General features: G+C 45.1%; 1 protein-coding gene and 1 long non-coding RNA gene across 2 annotated transcripts in view; one reads left to right on the top strand and one right to left on the bottom strand.

The window, feature by feature from the left end:
• Positions 1–25,544, bottom strand: part of ZNF804B (zinc finger protein 804B) — a 475,183-nt gene that overhangs the window by 300,194 nt on the left and 149,445 nt on the right. The gene's annotated exons all lie outside the window — the stretch shown is intronic.
• Positions 19,851–23,671, top strand: LOC137519588 (uncharacterized). The gene is made up of 2 exons (XR_011021022.1): positions 19,851–20,348; positions 23,332–23,671. It is a non-coding gene; the product is annotated as an uncharacterized lncRNA (long non-coding RNA).

Raw genomic sequence — 25,544 nt, 5'->3', positions numbered from 1 at the left:
TTTATTTAAAATAATTTTACTCCGTTCAGTTTCCCTTTAACTTTTGTACACCTTGGAACTACCGTACTTTCTACCATTACAGCAGGTTACACGGCTCAGTTGGCCAGGAGCTGCATCCAGCAGCTGATCACAGCCTCGCCAGTCGTCCTCTTACATTCTGACGCGGGACATTCTCATGGCGATCCACGCATAAAAAGCCTAAAAATGCCTAAAAGCTTTTTCCCTCTCGCTTCAGTAACACACTCCGAAACAGGATGCCACATATTACTATTATCATGTCACTGGGAAAATAGATCATTTTTATCAATCACAGAAAAAACAAAAAAAAACAAAATTGATTCTTGGCTTGGGCCGCCGCCGGTTGCCGGGTGTAAGTATACATTTCTCAACAGCGGAAAACAAAAATAAAAAAATAAAATGCAGTCAGCTTTTGAGTGGTGAGCGCTCTATTTTGGCTGGAACCTTTGAAATACTGCCGTCTGCTCTGATAAATGTGATGTTTTGAGAGGAGTTGTCGTTTTTCATAAATCACCACAGCTGGATAATAAAACACATTCGACGAGAGCTGTAAATTAGTCTGCTTTGGCAAACTGTCCCAGCTGTTAAAGAATCGATGAAATCGTAGTTCTGTGTGTGATATGGGTTTGGGAAAGGACTAGGATTTCTGTAAGTCAAAAATTACACTCTCCCACCCCAAGGTAAAGATGCCAAAAGGCGATTATCGATTAGGGATATCATTAGGGTTAGGTATTTAAAAGTGCTAGTGGATTGTGGGAGATAAGAGGAAGCGTAACCAATCAATCAGTAACTGATACCCCCCTTCCCATGAGAAATCTTTATCATTTTTCAAATACATCATCAGGGGGGTCTGTGTGGCTGATACTGTGGTGAAACTCCTCCCACAGTGTGATGTCACGGCCTAGGTCCTGACAGTTCCTGGCCTGTAAGCCTTGTTGCAACTGCCAAGCAATCAGTATCTCACCTCTGTGCATATGTATATCTATGAAAAACTAACTAACAAACAAACAAACAAAAACAAACCTTTCAGCCTGTCACATTGTTAGGGGGTGTGGTTATAGATAATGGTAGTTGTTGTTGTCTGGTTTTTTTCATGTCTGCCAGCAGTAAAGATGATTATGTGCAGGCTGATTTTGGCTAAAACAATATGAACAAACTAGTGAAAAGGCCCGCCCATTAAAAAACAGGCGCTAGGTCACAGCTGCTACCCCCCGCAATGCGCGCACAAACGCGCCCCGCTTGCTCGTTCCCCACCACTGTCTGAAGTATGGGCACACAGAGAGCTGCTTGCTTGGCAGTTGAAAAAAGCTGTTATTTCCCACAATGCAATGAGAACCTCTGTGAACCACACACAGCAAACTGTCAGATCCGGCCCTGTGTCCTAACTGCACTTTTTCACCTGAGTTATCTCCTAGGAGATCATTTTTCATCTTTTCTTAAAATAACTTTTTAGCAGTTTGCAATTGAAAAAGTACCAAAAAGTAGGTGAAAAACTACTATCAAACTTATTTTAGTTTCAACAAACTTTAATTGGGCACTTAAAGCGGAATATAACCCTGCATTTCAACTTTGCTCTAAAACATTATTTACAGTATATTATATGCAACCAGCATTTTTTTTTTACTAGACCAGCATTGGAAGGGTTACATAGAGCTTTAAAGTTCCTGGACAGAACTGAAGACGCATCCGAAGCTGACATAGATACATTTTGTTTACATAAATGTAACTAAGTGTTGAATGTGACTCATTTCTCTGACTGTGCAGGAGCTGAAGGACAGCCAAAGAGTGTGTAACATTTCTCAATTGTTACATTCTATTTAGTTAAATGTATCTATTTGAACGTCTGCATATCTCTCCATGGCACTTTAAACCTCTGTGTTTAACCCTTCCAATGCTGGTCTAGTAAAAAAAAATGCTGGTTGCATATAATATGCTGTAAATAATGTTTTAGAGCAAAGTTGAAATGCAGGGTTATATTCCACTTTAAGTGCCAAAGTTGCATAGACAAAAGAACATGGTAACGTTGTACAAAGAATCTGTATCTGCCCAACATGGGCCACAGATATTTAAAATTACATAGAGTATAAATTGCGATTACGCTCTAGGATAATCGGAACAAATATGCAGAACAATATAAAAAGAAAACACAAAGCAAGAACACAAAGAGTATCATGGCCGGTTCCACCGAGAAGTTACAACTGGTTATATCTGGCATTTTGAGGCGCACTATTGAAGTCAAACTTATTTTAAGAACTGTCTTGCTTGCTGGTGGCTTAAAGGGGAACTGAAGAGAGAGGTATATGGAGGCTGTCATGTTTATTTCCTTTTAGACAATACCAGTTGCCTGGCAGCCCTGCTGATCCTCTGCCTCTAATACTATTAGCCATAGCCCCTGAACAAGCATGCAGCAGATCAGGTGTTTCAGTGGTTCAGACTTATAAGTCTGATCTGACAAGACTAGCTGCATGCTTGTTTCTGGTTTTAATCAGATACTACTGCAGAGAAATAGATCAGCAGGGCTGCCAGGCAACTGGTATTGATTAAAAGGAAATAAACATGACAGCCTCTATATACCTCTCTCTTCAGTTCCTCTTTAAAAGGCATTTCATTAACAAGTTGTGTAAATATAGGAGTAATTTCAGGAGAAAAAGTAAATTGCATATGGCCCAGTGTTTTTATTCTTAAAGAAAACCTGTACTGAGTAAAAATATTTAAAATGAACACATGAGGTAACTTCAAATGAACATTGCATAGTTACCTTGCCATCAGTTCCTCTCAGAAGCTCGCCATTTTCTTCTGACAATAATCCCTTCCAGTTCTGACAATATTTTGTCAGATCTGAAATATATCAGTTGCTGTCAATAAAATATCAGTTGCTGTCAGTTATAGCTGAGAGGAAAACTGATGTACCAGGTAATGTCCATGTTTCCCTATGGCTCAAGTGGGCGATGTTACAGTTTAACTGTGTGCTGACCAGAAAGCTGTTATGGGTACTGGCCATTTTCAAAATGGAGGACTGAAAATTCCCTTGATCACCGTGAACAAACAGGACGCGGGACAGGAGAGAGACACTGAGGAGTAGACTACATGGAAAGTAAGTATGACTTGTGTATGCTTTTTTTGACTTTTCATTTTCAGTTCAGGTTTTCTTTAAAAGCGCTCGGGAAATCACAATACAAAACGCTCTTGCAAGCGTTTTGCGGTTTCCCTATACCTTGCACTGAGCAAAAATACTCAGAAAATGGTACATGTAATGCGTTTGCGATTTGTCAAAAATAGAAACGCAGACATGTGAACATTCTCATAGGAAAACATTGCACAAGCACTTTCAGGGCAATTAAAAAAAATATTCAAACGCTCATAGTGTGAACAAACCCTTAAAGAGAACCTGTACTGAGTAAAATTATTTAAAATAAACATGAACATTACATAGTTACCTTGCCATCAGTTCCTTTCAGAAGCTCGCCATTTTCTTCTAACAATAATCCCTTCCAGTTCGGACAACATTTTGTCAGAACTGAAATATATCAGTTGCTGTCAGTTATTTATCAGTTGCTGTCAGTTATAGCTGAGAGGACAACTGATGTACCAGGTAATGTCCATGTTTCCCTATGGCTCAAGTGGTCGATGTTACAGTTTAACAGTGTGCTGACCAGAAAGCTGTTATGGGGTAATGGCCATTTTCAAAATGGATGACGGAGAATTCCCTTGATCACAGTGGACAAACAGGACGCGGGAGAGGAGAAAGAGATTGAGGAGTAGACTACACAGGAGGTAAGTATGACTTGTGTATGTTTATTTTGACTTTTAATTTTCAGTTCAGGTTTTCTTTAAGGTGCCAATTAATGGTATGTGTTTTAGTGAACAATCATATTTTGAATCAGATTATTCAGGTGGTATTGTATGAAAACCAAGAATGTTCACATTATCAATCCTCTCTGTCAAGTAATGGTCGATCGGTGTGGTACCAACATTTTTATAGATATGAACGTAGCTAGTTTAGAAACCACAAGTTGTACTCTTTAAAGAACAAGCGACACCCATGCTAGCCTAGAAATAAAAAACACATATATAAGTAGATAAATACTACTTCTACTTACATAACAGATGTATTGTGCTATCCACGTACTGGTTCCTGTGAATTTTACAAAGGAAAAGCAGAAAATGCTATTCTAGGCAGTGGCCATCTTGCCAAACTAATGCTGACATCATATCCTCCCTGACTCTTGTTTTCCCCCCTTCCTTCTCTTGCTCATTGTGTATTCATTACCTGCCCTCCTCCCAGAGTCTTCAGACACTCCCACTGAGGTGTATACTAGGAACTGCACTGTCTTATCCTCCAATCACTGAGTCACCTCAGCCTTGCTTGTAAACACAAGTGATCAGAGGGTGTTTCTGATAAGCAGCTAGATAGGGAAATAAATGGAAGAGGAGGAACATATTATAGATAAGAAGAACTCCCAGCATTCAACTCTTTGGCACTGTTTGGCACTAGGGCCAGTGCTCCTAAAGTATGTGATAACTACAAACCATAACAGCAGAAAAAGTTTTGCAAGTTGTGAATGCAGGATTAGCATCTTTACCACTTAATACACTTAGACCAGTTGCTGTTGAAATCTGATTCTTATGGTGACAATACGGCTTTAATGGTTTTTTTTTTTTTTTTTTTGCTATGTCAGTTTTTCTATATACTGTATTCCTGATATTTTTTTTTTAGAAAATGTAATTTTCTCATGTGGACATACAACTGATTTTATGTAAACGTTTCGTAATTTTACATAGTTTTCGCTTAATTTTGTGCTGACTTTAGAGGTTAATAGCAAAGCCCCCCTACGCTATCGATTTCAAAAAATGCAAAGAAAATTTTTTTTTTAAGTTCAGAAAAATGACAGTTACATTTTTTTCCTTTGCATTTATAAAATCAATTTTCTCAAAAACTATGAGATCTTTTTCTACCCTTTTCCTTAACCACTTAAGGACCGCAGTGTTAAACCCCCTAAAGACCAGGCCAATTTTCACTAAATAGGCCAATGCAGCTTTAAGGCCGCACTGCAGGGCCGTACAACTCAGCACACAAGTGATTTCCCCCCTCCTTTTCTGCCCACCAACAGAGCTCTCTGTTGGTGGGCAATGATCACTCCCCCAATGTTTATATTTTTTTATAAATATGTATATGATTATTTTCTAATTACATTTTACCTTCTTGTTTATATTTTTTTTCCCAGCCCGCCCTACCTCCCCCGGGCGGCCAATCACCGTGATCAGCTGTCATAAGCATCAGACTATGACAGCTGATCACTCCTGATGCACTACACACCAGGGAACTGTATAGGGGGTTGAGGGGTGGTCACTAGACACCAGGGAATGATTAAGGGGAGGGGGGGCGGTCACTACACAACAGGAGACTATTTTTGGGTAGGAGGGAGACCACTAGATACCAGGGAACTGTATAGGGAAGGGAGGAGAGCACCAGACACCAGGAAACTGTAAAGGGGGGGATCACTAGACCCCAAGAAAGTGTATAGGGGAGGGAGGGGGCCACTAGATACCAGGCAACTGTATAGGGGAGAGAGGACTACAAGACACCAGGGAACTGTATAGGTGAGGGATGAGGGTCATTAAACACCAGGGAACTGGTATAAGGGAAGGAGAGGGCCACTGGACATTGAAGTTGGCCCACAATTTGGTCCCATCGTTCAATTTCGGCCCACTTCGTATTTGAGTTTGACACCCCCGATCCAGAGCGAGGAGGTACAGACCCTTCGGTTCACTGCTGTCACTACGATTTCGAGTGATAGGATTGAAGGAAGAAATAAAATGTAATTTATGGTTTTAGAGGTGGACTGCCAGAGGTGCCTCTCCTGGCGAATCACCGTAACGTCCCCAACGTGGAGAGGCTGCAACACGTATCCTCAGGTTACCTGGAGAACATCTAATGGCATGATAATACAGCGCTTGTTTTCTCGCCACCAGCGTCGAGGCACAACACGGCAAAACTAATAGACGAAATGATTGCTGCTGACACAGAAATAACTCCAACACTCGGGGCGAGGAAGAAAGGAAAACCATTTCGCAATAATTTTACAGGACAAATAATATTTTTTCAGAAGTCAATGCGAAAAGGCAACAACAGTTGCGGTCTTCAAGATATAGCGTATTTCTCAGAGTGGGGGAGGGGGCATCTGCGGAAACCGCTCGCTCTCTGTCATTTCCTGCGGCAGGCTGGAGAAATGATAATAACCAACCTTTCTTAGAAAGCTACGTATACCTGCCGGACAAATGTACCCTAAAATAATATTTTGTGATCTTTTAAGGTAAAAACTAACCCCCTGATCACTGTACTGGTGCTCAAAGGACCACTATCACAAACATTTTTTTAAAATTTTGAAATCCATCTAAACGCATACAGAAAGAAGTACATTTCTTCCAGAATAAAATGATCCATAAATTACTTTTCTCCTATGTTGCTGTCACTTACAGTAAGTAGTAGAAATCAGACAAAACTGGTTTTGGACTAGCCCATCTCATCATGTGGGATTCTCAGGGTTTTCTTTATTTTCAAAAAGACTTAGTGAATGGCAGTTGCTCCATCCAATTGCTAAAACAAAGTGTGCAGTAAGCAGGGAGGATGGCCAGCATCTTTATATTAATCCTTTTCAAGGAGTGTCTGTATAAAGAAAAGGCCATGCTGAGAATCCCCCATGAAGAGATAGGCTGGCCCAAAATCTGGCAGTTCTGTCAGATTTCTACTACATACTGTAGGTGACAGCAACACAGGAGAAATGTAATTTATGGCTCATTTTAATCTGGAGGAAACATACTTCTTACTTCTATGTGTTAACATGTATTTTAAATTTTACAATTTTTTGAGATAGTGGTCCTTTAACCTCCTTGCCGGTCTAAAAAATCCGGCAAGGAGGCAGCGCCGCACATTTTTTTTTTCTTTAAATCATGTAGCGAGCCAAGGGCTCGCTACATGATAGCCGCTAAGCGGCGGCATCCCCCCACCCACTCCGATCGCCTTCGGCGATCAGAGTATGCAGGGAATCCCGTTGAGAACGGGATTTCCTGCAGGGCTTCCCCGGTCGCCATGGCGACGGGGCGGGATGACGTCACCGACGTCATGGACGTCGGGACGTCATAGGGAATCCCGATCCGCCCCTCAACGCTGCCTGGCACTGATTGGCCAGGCAGCGCAGGGCTCTGGGGCTGGGGGGAGCGACTCGGCGCGGCGGATCGCGGCGGATCGGCGGCGAGCGGCGGCGATCGGAAGTTACAAGCAGCTAGCAAAGTGCTAGCTGCTTGTAACAAAAAAAAAATTATGCAAATTGGCCCAGCGGGGCCTGAGATATCCTCCTGCGCAGGTTACCCCGAGCTGAGCTCGGGATAACCGGCAAGGAGGTTAAAGAGAATCTGTATTGTTAAAATCGCACAAAAGTAAACATACCAGTGCGTTAGGGGACATCTCCTATTGCCCCCTGTCACAATTTCGCAGCTCCCCACCGCATCAAAAGCAGTCAAAAACAGTTTTAAAAAGTTTGTTTGTAAACAAACAAAATGGCCACCAAAACAGGAAGTAGGTTGATGTACAGTATGTCCACACATAGAAAATACATCCATACACAAGCAGGCTGTATACATCCTTCCTTTTGAATCTCAAGAGATCATTTGTGTGTTTCCCCCTGCAGCTCACTGAAGAGTTACAAGCTGATTGCTTGTTTCTTCTTGCAGACAGCTCTGCCCAGTTGTCTGTAATTCTGCAGTATGTGACTCATCAGTATGTGAACAGAGGATTTATCCAGCTTGTAAAAGATAAGAGAGCAGTGAAAAGCTGGCTAATGTAAAGAACACACACACACAGGCGAGTGTGCATAGAGGGGGCGTGCATAGCAGATCACACTGAAGAGTTGGCAGCCTTCCAGACACAGGACGGCAAGTCCGACAGGGGAAAGATAAGCTGATTTATTACAGAGATGGTGATAGTATAAAGTGCTGCAGTAAGCCAGAGCACATTATAATAGGTTTAGGAACCTGTAGGATGGTAGAAAACACAATGACATTTTTGTTACAGAGTCCCTTTAAAATCTTCACTATGAAGTCCTTTCTTCACTATGAAGATTAGAAGAAGAGTAAAAGAAGATTGTGTCCAGTCCTATGGAGAAGTATGAGTGGGATCTCTTTCATTTCAGTAACTGTTGTTGATGAAGTGCCTTGATGAAGCCGTCATGTGTTAATAATGATAGACGAACATATTCGTCGACAGACAGTTCGTGGCGAACAACAACAAATTTGCTGTTTGCATTTAACGTACATTTTACAGGAAGTTTATGTACTTTAACATGGAACCATTTTTTGACCCTTCCCCCCTTAAAGGACCACTATAGTGAAAAATAGTAAGCAGTTAAAATCTTGACAGAACCAACAGGTGTTAGACTAGCCCATGTCCTCATGGGGGATTCTCAGAGTTTTCTTTGATTTCAAAAGCATTTCTTTTGTTTTCAAAAGCAAATAAAAAAAGGTTCATTATTTTTGTAACAATGCTCGTTTTTATCAAATTGTTGTAAAATCAGATAATATTTTTAATTGTATCATGTGTGCCTTAGTTTTGTTCAGAGACAGATTACAGTTAAATGGGGCCCTAGGCAAGATAGCAGGTTTGGCTCTTCTAGCTTAACACGGTGTTACATGGTAGCAGAAAAGATCAGAGGAGTTGGAAATCAAGCCCCTAGGTACCATACAAGCCCTAGGCACTTGCCTAGGTTTCCTTATGGATGATCCAGCTCTGTACTTACTCTCCTTGTATTTTATGTTTTCTTTTCATTGCACACTCCTTTCTACTACAGCAATGTAATAAATAAATGTCTGTCTCAAACTCTATGCATTGGCTGTTTTATATGCTCATAAAAAAGTAAGCATGCTAAAATTCACCTTGCCATTAACCCGTTTCGTTTGAGATATTTTGTTTGAGATACGTCTACTGCTTTTGACCTCAGTTGTGCTGTAAAATCTTGGAATGCTTTGACTTTTCTCTACTAGCAGAACATATAGAAACTGAGAGCGGAAGTCCTTTGTTATTGTCTCACACTGCCCCCTAGTGACAAGTGGCCATAAATACACATTACAGCAGTACTAATAAGAAGCGTGGAAATCTAATAAATAAGAAATAAAAAAACATTAAACAAAATAAAAAACATGCTAAAATAAATTGGCAAGGAGCTCTTGCAAGCTTTTAAATACATCGGCTGCTAAAGGATTCATCTTCACATTAACCTGTACACATCCAAAACTGCATTTTTCTTTAACCTCCTTGGCGGTTATACCAAACTAGGGTCGGGGAGCGGGGGACACAGCAGAAGCAGTTCTACATACCTTCTGGGGATCCCAATGTCGGCTGTCATTCTTCTTCCTCTCCTCCGGGGCTCTGCTTCCTGCTGGTGAGATCGCCGGCTGTCATCATGACGACAGCCGGCAATCTCACTTTAGAGTTGCAGTGCCATCTGGAGGATGGAGGCCTAACTGCAGCGCTGGAGCCCAGGGAGGTGACTGATTGCTGGAACTGCTGCAGATCTCCCTGGCAGCATGATTTTTGGCTGCAAATTTTGCATAAATTAGCTGTTTGCTTTGTTTTGATCAGCTGTTATCCGATTGGTTGGTATTGGATCACTTCTTGATTTTTTTATCCTTTTTTTTTTTTCTTTGGTTTTCTCGTACTGTTTTGTATTTTTTTTTTTTTATTTGTTTGTTTATTTGTTTTTCTCCTCTCTGAGCGTCTGCCTGTTTGAGGTGAGATGTGTATAATCCCATCCTGCAGATTTACTGACAGAAAATTGAATTGTTATGTTGTATGATTGATGCCTCTTTGCCCTGAAGGGTTATCTAGCCGTTTCCTTTGCCACCTGTCTGCCATCACTCATGCGAGATAGCCGCTTATTCCGGCCTATTTTCAGGGATGTGACACCGAGATGTCATTAGACGGCAAACAAAAGTACCGTCTGCGCCATTCGGACACGAGACGCGTGGGAGGGCAGAGGTAACGCGGCGGGGAGGGGGTGAAAATTACCAGCAGCGCTCATTAGGAATGTCAGCACACGGTCTGTCAGTAAGACACAAACACACACAGAGGAGGCACCTTTTTCTAGATTACTGATTCTCAATATTACTACTGTTTATGTCACTTAATGGAACACCACGTTTGCCAAGCAGGGCAGTTTCTAGGCTAAATTGCACCGAGGGAGTAAAAATCGTGCCCCCACCCCGTGGACTCGCGAAACCTTTCTCTTTAGGGACAGTCACACAGCCACAGGTCACAAGTAGATCTGCCTGCTTACTATTGACCAGCTGCTCATCCAGGAGGAAGCAGGGACCAGGAAAACACCCAGGCCAAGAGAGCCTGGAAAGCCGACTCCTCCATAGGCGCCGCGCACTGACAGCCTGCAGTACCGTTACAGGACAGCAGGTGTCATCAGGGGGTGGTGACGTGATGATGACTTAACATCTGATGCAGGCAGCCCAGGAGGAGTCAAGGAAGGTGATGGCGCTGGTAATCTTCTTTCTTCTTCCATTTGGCTGCACCGTGCATCACCAGCTCCCTAGCGGTTATGTCCTCCTGCTCCCCCCTTCTTCTACTTGCCCTGACCGCACTGCCCAAGAAACGACCCTGTTGCCAAGTACTGCCTGCTGTATAGTAACATCATTTCACACATACCCTGACACGTATTTTTCTGTATAGTAGAGAAGGCCAATAAGAGGCTAATAATTTAAGCTTCATATGTAGGCTTGTGGAAATGCGCATGCGTCCAATGTGCACTCTGCACCCCACACATGCTTCCAATGTGCGCCCTTAACAGGGATTCAAAGCACACTCTCCACCCCACACAATCACTGCACCCACCCACAAACTCTGCATAGAAGAGGAATGGAGAGAGGACCCACCCATAACCCAAACTTAAAGGGAAGGTCAGAGAAAAAAAAAAATAAATAAAAAAAAAAAAAAAAAAAATCTACTTACCTCGGGCTTCCTCCAGCCCCTGGCAGCCGTTCTGTGCCCTTGCTGCAGCTCTGGTGGCCCCTGGTCCCCTCCGGTGCAGAGGCCAACCTCGCCAGGTCGGCATCTTCCTGAATCTTCGTGGGTTTCACTGTGCGGTTCACTGAGTCGCACTGACGTCATCCGGGCTGTTCTGCCCAGGCACAGAACTACTGCGCCTGCGTAGTACAGTCTAGATGACGTCAGCACGACTCTGATAGCCGCTCGCGCAGGCGCATTTAGCGTGTTGCGCCAGAGGGGACCCCGGATCACCAGCGTGGAGCAGAGCTGTGGCGTGGGAACAGGACGGCTAGCAGGGGCTGGAGGAAGCCCCAGGTAAATGGATTTTTTATTTTTGCAGTCCTCAGATGTGTCCTTTAAAACTTACATTAACTCACACATAAGCCAACTCCCAATTTTAGCCCATTTATCCGGTTTAAAAAAAAACAAAAAACAATGGTATTCCAATGGGTATATACAGTGAAAATGATATAAAAAAAAAGAATCATAATCAAAGCAAACTCCTTGGAGCCAGAGCAGATGTGTCTTCCATGTTCCGCTGGTAAACATGCTTTTTTCAAAGCTGCGGAAGAATGATCATATCACGAAAAAACATCTTTATTGTTTTTATTGATTGCACTTAAGCAGCACGACCATGCTCAGTTAACGCCGAGGAATTAACACTAATGGAACGAGCGCTCTCTGGACATTTTAATACTCGCCTCCATTTGTGGATGCTATATGAACGCGTCGCCTGTCTATTACCACTAATCTTAACTGTGAGGGCCTTTCCCTCAATGGGGGAAAACATAAAGCGTTTAACTATGATTATAAAAAGAAATCATGTGGAATTAGCGTTAACCTTCCCTCGTTAAATTATAATGGTGTTTCCTAAAAAACAACATTAGAAAATTATTTTGGAATAACCGGCCAGGCTCTAAGATGAAATTGTCTTACTGGAAGCATTAATGGGGCCATTCCGTTTACGTTAAATGGCTGGCCTACAAATCGAGGCACGTACTAGACCGCCCCCTCCGATCCTCCAACGGCCTGCACCTGTTTGCACTGCGCACTTCTCATTTCCAAGCACGAATGCAGGACTTTACTAGGGCTGCCCCCACTCTCTGGAACTCACTCCCACCAGCCATCAGACTCGCCCCACCTTTAATACCCTCAGATGAGCCCTCAAGGCTCACCTTTTCATGCTCGCCCACCCCCTCTTCCATCAGTACCATAGTACGTTCTGCTGAGCACCCTCTCAACAGACGAACTTATTCCCACCTACCCCCACCATTTAGATTGTAAGCCTCTTGCAGGGTTTCCCCCCCCCCCCCTAGTGTTTCCAGCTTGATTATGCAACCTCACTGTCTGACACCCCTCTAGTGGACAAAAACAGACTCTATTTTGAACAAAGACACTGAACAACTGACTGATATTAAAGACATTTACATGATCTTGTTTCGTTGTGAGCTCCTTGTATGTCCTGCATTGTATGTTAATCTAATTATCTATTGTCCAGTGCTGCGTCATATGTTGGTGCTTAGGCTCTCATGGCGCTTGTCTGTCACCATGGCAGCAGCACTCTGGAGTACATTAGAATGGGTGGGAGGAGGCACTCCAATGAAAAATTGTAATATAAACTGTTAATCAACCTTATGGTGGCTAGAGATGAGCGTAATGACTTAATTACGATTTCGCGAAATTTTGCGTTATTAGTGTAATTACGATTATGGTCGTAAGTACATAATCGTAATGAAGAAGGATTTCGCGAAATTCCGCGTAAGCGTAATTTTCGCATTGCAGTGGGTATCGCGAAATTACGTTTGCCTTGCATGCAACCGTTTGTAAGCGTAGTTACATAACGTAATTTCGCGATAGTTCATATTACTGTAAGTGTTAATTTTCGCGTCGTTTTCGCGTTACGCATATAAAATTCGCCATGTAGTGATATTTCGCATCAAAATTCGCCATGCAGACGAAAAGGAAATTAAGCGAACCCGAAATTACGTTATGGTTTAACGCGAAATTACGTTATGAACGAAACGCGAAATTACGCGTTGAAAATTACTCTTACAGTATTTTCAATTACGATTTTAATGGCAATTACGCTACCATAATTTCGCATCGTAATAGCAAATTTCGCATGCGTAATTATAGTAACGCGAAATTTCGAAAATTTCGGCTCAACACTAATGGTGGCCACACACGATACAATAAAATGATCCAATTTTATGGCAATTCGATAAAAGTGATCAGATTTTCCGAACAAATCAAATTTTTTTTGTATTCGAGCAAGAAATCAGATTGGATTTCCCATTATTATGCAATAAAAGTCTATCGGGAGTGCTGGATTTTTCACACACAATGGTGTGTGGTAGATTGCCAATGTATGTAATTTTTCAGAGTTTTCAATCATGTTTGTCATAATTGGGTAAAAATGTACCACATGTGTGTAGTACATTGGCCAGATTTTTAAAATGTTGCAATCAGTCAGAAAAATTGATTGCAATTCTTAAATTGAAAAGAGATTTTAAAAATTGTATGGTGTGTGGCCACCTTGACCTTGAACAAGTGGTAGGGTGTCAAAAAACACCATTTTATCAGACACTTAAAAGGACGATACGTTTCCCTAGTATTACCAGCTTCTTCAGATTAGGGTCACAATATCTTTGTGTGGAATACCAGGGGCTCAGAGCACTACTAAGTTCTTGGTGTTCCACACAAAGACACTGTGACCTTGAAAAAGGTGATAAGACCCAGGAAATGTGTTGTCCTTTTAAGTGTCCAATAAAATTGTGCTTTTTAACACCCTAACCTATACCTGGCTTATACTAAGGGGACACTTGGCTACCGCGTACGGTAAAAAGGGGCGCTGGGAAAAAAAGGCGCAGGGTTTTAAACGATAAGCATGGATAACGTTTAAAAATGAATTGTACTGTATTTCGTTTAAAATTAATGTTTTATAAAGTTATAAATCATTAAATATTGTGCATGAAATCGGCAATTGTAAAAACGATAATCTTCGTTTAAATAGTGAAACGTATAATAACGTTTTAAAAAAAACTAACTAACTAACCCTCCCTGTACCTACCCCTAACCCCTAGACCCCCCCTGTTGGTGCCTAAACCTAAGACCCCCCTGTTGGTGCCTAAACCTAAGACCCTGTTGGTGCCTAAACCTAAGACCCCCTGTTGGTGCCTAAACCTAAGACCCCCCTGTTGGTGCCTAAACCTAAGACCCCCCTGTTGGTGCCTAAACCTAAGACCCCCTGTTGGTGCCTAAACCTAAGACCCCCCTGTTGGTGCCTAAATCTAGTGTTGGGCGAACAGTGTTCGCCACTGTTCGGGTTCTGCAGAACATCACCCTGTTCGGGTGCCTTTTTAGTTCGGGTGCGTCCCGAACTACTGAATGGCCGCCGAACAGGGCCCTGTTCGCCCGAACATGCCGCAATACGGCCCCCCTATAGGGTCGCAGGCATAAGGGGGGAGCATGCCCCGATCGCGGGGGGGGGTCGGAAACTCCCCCCACCCCCTCCGCTAGCGCTCCCCCCTCTGCCCGCTTCCCCATACAAAAGTTTAAGGCAAGTTAAATAGTACTTGGTGGCTGGCACTGGCAGTGGAGTGAGGAGGAGGAGGAGTCCGAGTAGCAGAGTAACGCGTTGAGGCCGGGCAGCGGGCGGTTCAGCGGTAGTACCCTTGTGGTACTTCTGCCCTTTCTCTGACCTCATGTCCTCTGCATACGAGGGTACGCGTCACGCGTACCCTCGTATGCATCATCACGTAGAGGACGTGAGGTCAGAGAAAGGGCGGAAGTACCACAAGGGTACTACCGCTGAACCGCCCGCTGCCCGGCCTCAACGCGTCACTCTGCTACTCGGACTCCTCCTCCTCCTCACTCCACTGCCAGTGCCAGGCCAGCCACCAAGTACTATTTAACTTGCCTTAAACTTTTTTTATGGGGAAGCGGGCAGAGGGGGGAGCGCTAGCGGAGGGGGTGGGGGGAATTTCTGACCCCCCCCCCGCGATCGGGGCATGCTCCCCCCTTATGCCTGCGACCCCATAGGGCCCCCAAAATGAGCATGTTCGGGGGTCCCATTGACTTCCATTGAGTTCGGCGTTCGGGCCGAACATGCCGAACATCTGGCCAACACTACCTAAATCTAAGACCCCCCTGTTGGTGCCTAAACCTAAGACCCCCCTGATGGTGCCTAAACCTTAGACCCTCCTTAGAGATCACTGTATTGTGTGTAGAATAATGTTTTAAAAACAGTAAGGGATAAAATATAGTACAATTTACGTTACGTACTGATCGCTTTGTTTCGTGAATAATAATGTTTTACAAACACTAAGGGATAACTTTTAAAATAATGTTTTATTGAAATAGGAAACGTAAATCATCACAAGCAGTTATAAAACATGAAAAATCTTCGGGCGCCGTTGGTAAACGTTATTATTCTCAGGCGCCCTTTTTTCCTGTTCGGCGCCCAGTAAACGATAATTATTATGGAAGTGAATGGCGGCGCCCGATTTGTCCACGAGCCACCTGCGCCCTTTTTACTGTTACCCTTGGCTACCTATCCCGGGGGTTGAAATACTGTACTGCATTGCAAATATTGTTAAAGCCCAGGGGATGGGGGGGGGGGGGGCGCAATTTTTACACCCTCGTCCTGGGAGAAGTATAGCCTAGAAACTGCCCTGAATTTGCATATAATTAAAGAAAACCTGTAATGAGAAAAACCTCCCCTGGATGGTAGTCACCTCGGGTGGGGGAAGCCTCCAGATCCTATTGAGGCTTCCCCCGTCCTCCGCGGGCCCACAGCGGCAGCGAAAATCCTCCTGGAGTGGGGGCGATGTAAATATTTACCTCCCGGGCTCCAGCGCAGGCGCAGTATCGGCTCTCTGCTCGGAGATAGGCGGAAAAAGCTGATCGCTGACGGGCCGCTCTACTGCATAGGTGCAAGTCTCCTGTGCCTACGCAGTAAAGCGGAACCGACGGAGATCGGCTATTTTTGCCTATCTCTGTGCGGAGAGCTGCAACAGCGCCCCCGCTGGAGCCAGCTCTGGCTCGCCCGAGCCGCAACAGCGCCCCCGCTGGAGCCAGCTCTGGCTCCCCCGAAGTGTCCCAAATCCTCCCTCGACAAGGCTGATAAGCGCTGATTTATTTACCTAATAAATCAGCGCTTATCAGCCTTGTTGAGGGAGGATTTCGGACACTTTGGGGGAGCCAGAGCTGGATTGCCTGCAGCTGCAGGGGAGGGGGAAGCCTCATTGGGACCCTGACGCTTCCCCCTACCGAGGTGAGTACCCCCCAGGGGACGTTTTTTTTGTTACAGGGTCTCTTTCAAATAAAGTTTCTGGAAATGATTGCCATTTCACAGACCATCTCTCCTCTTTGGCAGCACTGCCATAGCGGCATGCGCTTATACCAGCGGAGTCTCCCTGTCCGTACCCCATGATGCATGATGTCAAAGAAAGAAGGAGGCATCTGGCAACACATTTTTCAAAATTACACTGTTTCTACTAGAACAATTGATTAGCGGAGCAGAGGCCATGATTCCACTCAGAGTAAGTGGTCAGATATGTCAGGAACATTGATTTTTTTTGCAGGATGGTAACAGACAAGCTTGCTTTAAGTGCTAGAAAATGCTCTTATAAACAACTCTGATGTGACTCATTGTGAGAGTGGATCTGGAGAAAGGCGGAAATAGCGCTGGAAGCTTATGCTGAAAAAACAGAAAAAGGGAACGATAGTGTAAATAAATAAATAATACAAAAATAACTAAATGGGATCCACTACAATACTCAAGTATTTGATGTTCCCACAACCTAAAAACCAGCTTGTAGTAGACTAAAGCTACGTACACACGTGCGATAGCGATTGTCTAAAACGGCTGATAACGACCATTTCAGCGGCCAATCGTTGTGTGTACAGCGGCCACCGTTTGGTATTTCTTGGGCATCGTTAAAGATCCGTCCTGTCGGATCTTTAACCATCCTCAATGGTCGAGCATCATGACCGTTTGCAATGCTTTTTATTAGCCCGACCGACCGACTGAAGCCAGTCTGTCGTCTGCTGATCGTCGTACCTCCAGAGGGGGGCTCCATAGCAAAAAAATACATTGATAGCCTCAAAGTTAGTGATGTGTCTGTACAGTATCGTTGCACAGATCGTTACTTAAGGAATCGTTTCTCGATCCCCAATGGGTGACAATTCTTGCATGTGTGTACTTAGCTTAACCCCCTTGGCGGTACGCAGTTTCTGAGGCTGCGTTCGCCAGGAGGTTTTTTGTCCCCAAATTTTTTTTTAAACGCTTTAGCTAGCATTTCGCTAGCTAAGCGTATGTACGAGGTTGCTCCGGTCCCCCCCCATACCCGCCGATCGCTGCCGGCTATACGTACCTCACCTTGATCCCACGAAAAAAGCGCAGTTCCCCGATCGGCTTCCGGCGTTGCTATGGCGACGATCGGAGATGACGTCTTGATGTCAGCCGCAATCCCGATCGCTGTCATCGCGAAGCCTGAAGCCGATTGGGCGGCTGCGCCAGCTTGGGAACGCTGGGGGGTACGTATACCGGAAGTAATTGCGGGGGACCAGAGCAACTTTGTGCATACGCTTAGCTAGCGAACCGCTAGCTAAAGCGTATTGCACCAGTTTTAAAAAAGAAAAAAAAAAAGTCCTGGGGCCATGTGATCCTCCGCGGCCGCTACCCCATGTGTAGCACGGGGTTACCGCTAAGGAGGTTAACCGCCTTCCAGCCAGAGTGTATTTAAGTGCAGACAGTGTCCTGGATGAAGCAGACAAAAGTACTGTTTCAAAGGTGTGCATGTGGCAGAGCTGCACATGCGTAAAACAATCCAGCCTACCAGATTAAGGCCCATTCACACGTCTGATTTTTGCAAACGACGGGTCGTTTGAACGTCCCGTCGTTCAGTCGTCCGCACGCCGGGCGGATCGCTCAAACTCATCGCGCGAACGACAGTCTGTACACACGCCTGATTTGGCATGCGGACGACTGAACGACGGGACGTTCAAATGACCCGTTGTTCACAAAAATCAGACGTGTGTATGGGCCTATACCGGGTGGAATTAGAAGATAACATGCGGCTGGGGAGGACGGCAAGGGACCCCACTGACCAATGGCCTCAATTCACTAAGATCATGCTAGAGATAATAAGGCAAGAGAAAACTTACCTCCACACGTGAGAGAGTTATCTTATCTCTTCATTCCTTAAGTTACCTCTCCTGTAGTTAATTTACCTCCTCTGTAGTTAATTGACCTCCTCTGTAGTTAATTTACCTCCTCTGTAGTTATTTTCACATGCAGCTAATTAACAGCTTGTCTTTAACTCTGGAGTTATTTTAAGGATTGGAGAGTTAATTTAAAGACAGAAGAGTTAACTTTAGGCTTGCCTGAGGTAAAATGTTTCCTGAATACTACATGCCTTATCACCATGGTAACAACTCTAGAAGAGTTATTAAAGACAGGAGATAAGTTTAGTGAATTGAGGCCAATGTTTTATTTTCTGTTTAATTAACTTTTCAGCACTCTGCAATTGTAAAGGTACCAAAAAGCAGGTAAAAAAGTACTAGTAAAAGTATGTTCTTGCTTGCTGGTCGCTTAAAGTGGATCTGAACTCTTGCACGGGACAGAAGGAAAGCAGAGAGAAATGCCCCCTGTATGTATTTAGAGAGTTTAGCCTGTTTAATTCCCCCTCATTTGTGTCTAATCACAAAATGTAATCTGATATATCCCCTGTGTCACATTTGGAAAGCACTGGATGTAAACAATATGGGCCTGATTCACAAAGCGGTGCTAACAGTTAGCACGCTGGTGAAAAGCCCTTTATCACGCCTAAACTCAGTTTAGGCATGATAAGTTTAGGTGTGATAAGTTTAGGCATGATGGGCTCGATTCACAAAGCGGTGCTAACCCAGTTAGAGACTTTAGGCATGATAACCATTGCACCACGCTGGTGAAAAGCCAGTTTAGGCATGATAAGTTTAGGTGTGATAAGTTTAGGCATGATAAGTTTAGATAACTTGCAAAGTCCCGCACGCAAAGCAGCGCCATTAAACTTTATTCGAAGTGCACCAGAATTTGCTAGCGCAAAACTTTTGATCAGCTGTGCACTGCGGTGCTAACCCAGTTGGCGCTTAAACTTATCATGCCTAAACTTATCACACCTAAACTTATCACACCTAAACTTATCACACCTAAACTTATCACACCTAAACTGAGTTTAAGCATGATTAAGGGCTTTTCACCAGCGTGCTAACTGTTAGCACCGCTTTGTGAATCAGGCCCGATAAGTTTAAGCACCAACTGGGTTAGCACCGCAGTGCACAGCTGATCAAAAGTCTGGTGCACTTCGCCAGAGCCGTCTCAGTCATCAGGCAACTATAAATATTTGCCTGGAGCGCCGTGGGTGGGGGAAGGGCGCAAAGCAGGGGGGGGGGGCACTCGCCGCGGCTGCTAATGCAGCCAGTGTGTGTTTTTTTTCCATCATGCTGGCCGCCTCTATGACAGGCAGCTCAGCTCAGCTGTGCCGCCTACTGGACCGCCCCCTCCCCTCTCCACTCAGAGCGACAGAGGCATAGGGAGGGGGGGACATCTGTCTGCAGGCACAGCATCTTGGGGAGCGCTTCGGCAGTGAAACCGATGCTATACTTTACTAGGAAAGGCCGTCTCTGCTATGTATTAGCAGCTGCAGAGCTCGGCACTTGGCTGCCCCGCCCCCTGTCTCTCCCCGGCTGTGTCACATGACACATACACACACAGCCTCTTTCTCATTGCTCAGCCCAGCGCCAGGTTTAAAACTACAGGAGGAGATCTGCTGCTGCTGCCAGACATGCAGAGGCATAAGGTGGGGGAGATTCCATCTGTCCTCAGGTACAGCATCTGGGGGGGGCGCTGCTCACATGCCTCCACTCACTGCACGGCTGCCTGGCACTAGCAGTAGTTCATTAAATAGCTGTAGTCTCCAGCACCCCCCACCGCCCTCCCTCCTCCCTGTGGGTCACTTGCCCTGTCCTAAACACTGATAGAACTACAGGAAACATTGTGGATGCAGAAGACACACATACTGCTGTCATGTCTCTGCTCTACCTGAACTATTGACCCCTGTGTGTGCCTGTCCTGAGCCGACTCCCCCCACCACGGAAGTATTGCTACTGAAGGGAAGCCAGAGGTGATATGCCAGCCCAGGTCTGGCGATAGCAGAAGACAAACTAAAAGCCTCTCATCTGATTACTCTAGTACAGTCCACCAACAGCCTGCAGAGATCATTCGGAAGCAGACAGTTTAGAGGTATGCAGGGCATTGTATGGGATGCACACGCACAGCACACATACAAACACATTTGCATAGTATACAGACACACACATGTGCACACACATGCACAGAGTACACACACACACACATGCACACCAAGCTTTTTATCTGTGTATGCTAATCCCTGATCTCCAAACCGATGCAGCCAAAAAGTGCTTGGCTTTACTATAGCCTATCACACATTCCCAGCCCAAACTAACCCGACGCTCATTTATAGTATAGCTGAGCACCCAATACTGATTGCCAAACTGACACCACCGAACATTGCTTGGCTATAATATAGCAGAGGGCTTATTACAGATAAAATCTTTGCTGTGCCGCTCTGGAATCCCCATACAACTAGTCTGAGATTGGCAATACAATGGCAGAATGCTGGCACCTAAATTACGCACTCAGTGCCGCCATAGCGGGATGTTGCATTGCAGCCTGTGGAGCACCCTAATAACCGGGCATGTCAGGAGCCCATTTTAAGGGACTACTGTAGGGGGGAAAAAAACAGTTAGACCTACCTAGGGCTTCTAGTGATCACCCGCAGACGTCCTGTGCCCGCGCAGCCACTCACCGATGCTCCGGTTCACTTCTGGAATTTCCGACTTTAATGTCGGAAAACCACTGTGCCTGCGCCGCCGTGTCCTCGCTCCTGCTGACGTCACCAGGAGCGTACTGCGCAGGCACAGACCATACTGGACCTGCACAATACACTCCTGGTGACATCAGCGGGAGCGAGGACACAGCAAAGCAGGCCCTGTGGTTTTCCGACTTTAAAGTCTGAAATTCCAGAAGTGAACCGGAGGCGGGGCCGGAGCATCGGTGAGTGGCTGCGCGGGCACAGGATGTCTGTGGGGGACCATTAGAAGCCCCAAGTAAGTTCAACTCATTTTCCACCGACCCTCCCTACAGTACTCCTGAGCCAAAGATACTTACCTAAAGATAGGGAAGCCTCTAGATCCTCTGGTCCCTTGTAGCTGAGCGCAGACCCCCGGACAATTGCTGACAAGGGCTAGTTTGTCATCTAATTGGGGTCACAGTCCTCTTTTGTCACCAAGTGCAGCTGTACCTGTGCAGCTACCAGCATGACTGTGCTGGTAACAAAGAGGAGCACAGCCCCAATGTGCAGGAAGGGGGTCCGCGCTCAGCGGCAGGGGACTATAGGACAGCAAGGGAAGCCTCAACAGGTTCCAGAGGCTTCCCTCTCTCTAGGTATCTCTTTCTGAACCAGAGCTTCGGCTCAGGTTTACTTTAACTGTTGCGGTATATTTATTACTGGATGGTAAAAATATATGTGCGTACGACGTGCATGTAAATGTTACCTACACACTGGGCACATTGCTTGTGTAATGCACTACACAAATAGCAACACATGTTAAACAAGTAATGTAAGCATTGTGTGTATGTGTTTTATGCAAATTGTGTAATGCTGAGCATCTCCAAAGTAAGCCTTGATCTATTCAGTACACTGAGACTGTGCATAGATTTCAGTGTGTGTGTGTGTGTGTGTGTGGGGGGGGGGGTTGTTGAGTTGGACTGTCACTAGGTGGGTGAAGCAAGCTATGCTGGCCACTCTGGGCAGAGTTGTTAGGGCCCTTTTCCACTGCCTGCGAACCAATTCAAGAAGCGGATCACAGCCGTTTTTTTAGTTGCTAGAGCACCGCATGTAAATTCTGGTGCTCATTTTCCACTACAACCCTTCAATCTTGTTTCGGTTTTTGCCGAAATGCGATCGCCGGCCAATGCAATGCTCATCACAATTCTTGTTCCCGACAATGGTAAAGCGGAACGCGGATAGTGGAAGATGGAGCTTGCAAGATTGCAAACGCAAGTCGCCTGCATTTGCTAGTGGAAAAGGGTCCTAAAGGGAACCTAAACTGAAAAGGATGGATTTTTCCTTTTAAAATAATACCAGTTGCCTGACTCTCCCTGCTGATACTGTGTCTCTAATACTTTTAGCCACAGCCCCTCAACAAGCATGCACATCAGGTGCTCTGACTGAGGTCAGACGGGATTAGCTGCATGCTTGTTTCAGGTGTGTGATTCAGCCACTACTGCAGCCAAAGAGATCAGCAGGAATGCAAAGCAACTGGTATGGTTTAAAAGGAAACATCCATATGCATCTCAGTTTAGGTTCCCTTTAAGTTTGAGTGACGCAGCAGCTGCTGCAGCACCACTGATGATGATATCAGCAGCGAGCAATCATGTTGTCTGAGGTGATGCTGCAGCATTGCTGCTGCTGCTGAATCTTAGCCTCAGTCAGAGACAGAGAGACCCAGAGACGGTACACTACAACTTTGTTTTACTTTCCCCGGAGCTTCCTCCAGTCCCTCGCCGTCATCCCATTGCCTTCAGTTTGTCCACAATCAGCTCCGGTAAATGGCTTGTGTGTGAGTGGTGGGGGGCATGGTGGTGGGGGTTGAATAAGGATTGGCGCTATGTGGTGGGGGGGGGGCGGCACAGAGGGGTAGGGGCGCCACAGGTTTTCTTGCCTGGAGTGACAAAATGGCTAGAAACACCCCTGCACTTCGCATAGAGTTTAATGGCGCTGCTTTGCGTGCGGGACTATGCGCGCGATCTAAACTTATCTAAACTTAGCATGCCTAAACTTATCATGCCTAAACTTATCACGCCTAAACTGGCTTTTTACCAGCGTGGTGCAATGGTTATCATGCCTAAAGTCTCTAAATGGGTTAGCACCGTTTTGTGAATCGAGCCCATTGTCTGCTTCCATGAATCAGGAAGTAGAAACGGTGCAGATTTATTTTAGGATTTGTATCAGCTGTAGCAAAGAAATGTTTTTTGTTTAAAGGTTATTATGCTGTTGTGTGTCTTTTACAGCAGAGAGGAATTCCGAGTTCAGGTCCGATTTTAAAAGGATTTTTCTTATTGATAAGTTTTAAAAATCTCATCTATTAGAAGACTTGGGAGGAAAAGTGATTTGAATATATTTTTATATTTGTCCTTACAGAAAAAGGACCCGCAGCACCCCCATCATCAGCGCGGTCCGGGGAGCAAAGAATAGCATTAACGCGCCATGCTAGGACCTAACATGATAGGGAGGCATCTATCAGCCTCATAAGAGTGCCGTGTATTTCATACTTTGCTTAACCTCCAAGCAAAACAACACACTCGATTATGTTATAACGCAGTCGTGCTTCAACATCTTTCGGAGGCTGTGACAGTTACATGATTGCGAATGCCCGACTCTCCCGCTCCTCGTGCGGCCGCCTCAGAGCTCTGACTGCGCAGGGAAACATTGATTGAATTGTCATATATTAAACTGTTTCTTGGATAAGGTCCACCCCGAAGTCAATCAATTTATGTTGTTCTTAATGCGAGTTGTTCATAAGATAATTGCCTGACAAAAAAAATTACTCATGCATCGGGAAGGCTCTTAAACATACCTATCTGCCTGACAGCGCTGCCTATGCCTGCCATACATTACCGCGGCGATTAAAACAACACACCGGCGTTCTCTCGGTAAATGAAAACAGGCGCAGGCCAGATGCTTTGTTTTTCTTTCATTTGCATGACTTCTTCAAGGGCCCGGGATTTAATGAAGCTGTACAGGCATAACGGTAAGTTATTGTGTACCTGCTGAGGAAAATAAACTTGATTCAGGGGTGGAAGCGGCGGAACAAGTATGTGAGAATTACAATGAGGAGGCTGACGGGAGACCAATAAGCCCACAGTGCAAATAATATACAGCAGAGGACTATAACAGAGTAGTGACTAGGCCGCAAGCCTGAGCCTAGTGTGGTGGAGCTATCAGTGTAAATCTGGAAGAGGAAAGATTTTACAATGAGCAAACACTGGCTAAATCATTTATACATAATTATCGTAAAAAATAAACCACTTTTTTATTACATTATTTTCACTAACGTTCCTCTTTAAAGGGGCACTATGGTTAAATTCTTTGTTTTTTAGTCACTGTAATATTTGTAGGTGTATGTAGAGCATAGTAAGTTACATGTAATGAGGCAGGTGACATTTTTTTTTACACAGACATACTGCTTGTTTACCTTTAGAGTCACGTCGGCAGATTTAACTTACCGACGCGACTCAGAGCAATCCATTTAGTTGTAGGAGGCAGCTGTCCCTGCCGTAACTGGTTACCCCTCTGTGCTGCGCTGTTTGGATTGTCCCTAATCTCAACCGCACAATCGTGCAGTTACAGAAATCCCCCAACCGCCGTAAAGAGCAGAATTTAATCTGCTGCGCAGACTGGAGTACATCATCCCTCCTCGGTGGGACGCAACTGCCGTGTGAGGAGGAGCGCAGCATCACTGATGACGCTGCGCAGCAAGGACCCCTGAAATATAAATGTAAAGGTAACCATAGAAACGGACAACAATAGGTGTCCGTTTCATTGCCAGCTTCGCTACAGGTGTCCTTGCTGCGCAGCGTCATCAGTGATGCTGCGCTCCTCCTTTTTTCCCACTAAGACGTTGCGTTAGATGACCCGTTAAGGTCGCATAACGTGCCCCTAACGCAACGCCTGGTGGTGTTGGAGCAGGACGCTACCAAGAGACGCGTTAAAAGCAGCTCTTGGTGCGCCTGCTCTGTCAGATAAGCTGCAGAGACCACGTGAGCGGAGCTCTCCGCATCACGTGGTCCCGCCAGCCAATCAGCGGCCGCTCCTGGAAGTAAACACTGCAAATGCAGTGAATAACAAGTAGCCATGTGCCTGGCTACGTAGCGGCCTCTCCCCGCCTCCTCTCCGCCCATAAAATAAAAAAAAATTCACCCATACTGAGCATGTGCAAACTGTCTAACCCGGCTTAAGCCGCTAGAACGCACAGTATGCTGCACTTCAAAAGAACGTGCAGCGTTACTGTGTAACGCAACGTGGGCACTGTGAACAGCCCATTGATTTTTCAATGCTGTGCGGTGGGGTGCGTTACAGGCTGCTCTAACGTGCGCCTGTAACGTCTCACTGTGAAAGCAGCCTTAATTATTCACAGAATGTACACAATTTCTAACATTGTTAAAATAATTGCAAAATGCACGCTACTCAAATGGCATAAGCACTGGTAAACTTGCCATGCCAAATTTACCAGCTTCAAGTGAATCCACCCCATAGTGAGACACGCTGAACACGCCTTTTAAAACGGCACTGTCACCATAAAAATTTCAACAGCAACTGGTCTGAGTGTATTAAGTGATAAAGATGCTAATCCT

Source organism: Hyperolius riggenbachi, chromosome 5 (genome assembly GCF_040937935.1).
Source record: "Hyperolius riggenbachi isolate aHypRig1 chromosome 5, aHypRig1.pri, whole genome shotgun sequence".
Lineage (NCBI taxonomy): Eukaryota > Metazoa > Chordata > Amphibia > Anura > Hyperoliidae > Hyperolius > Hyperolius riggenbachi.
The sequence above is the reverse complement of the archived record's forward strand: the minus strand, read 5'-3'. Positions and strand labels throughout refer to the sequence as shown.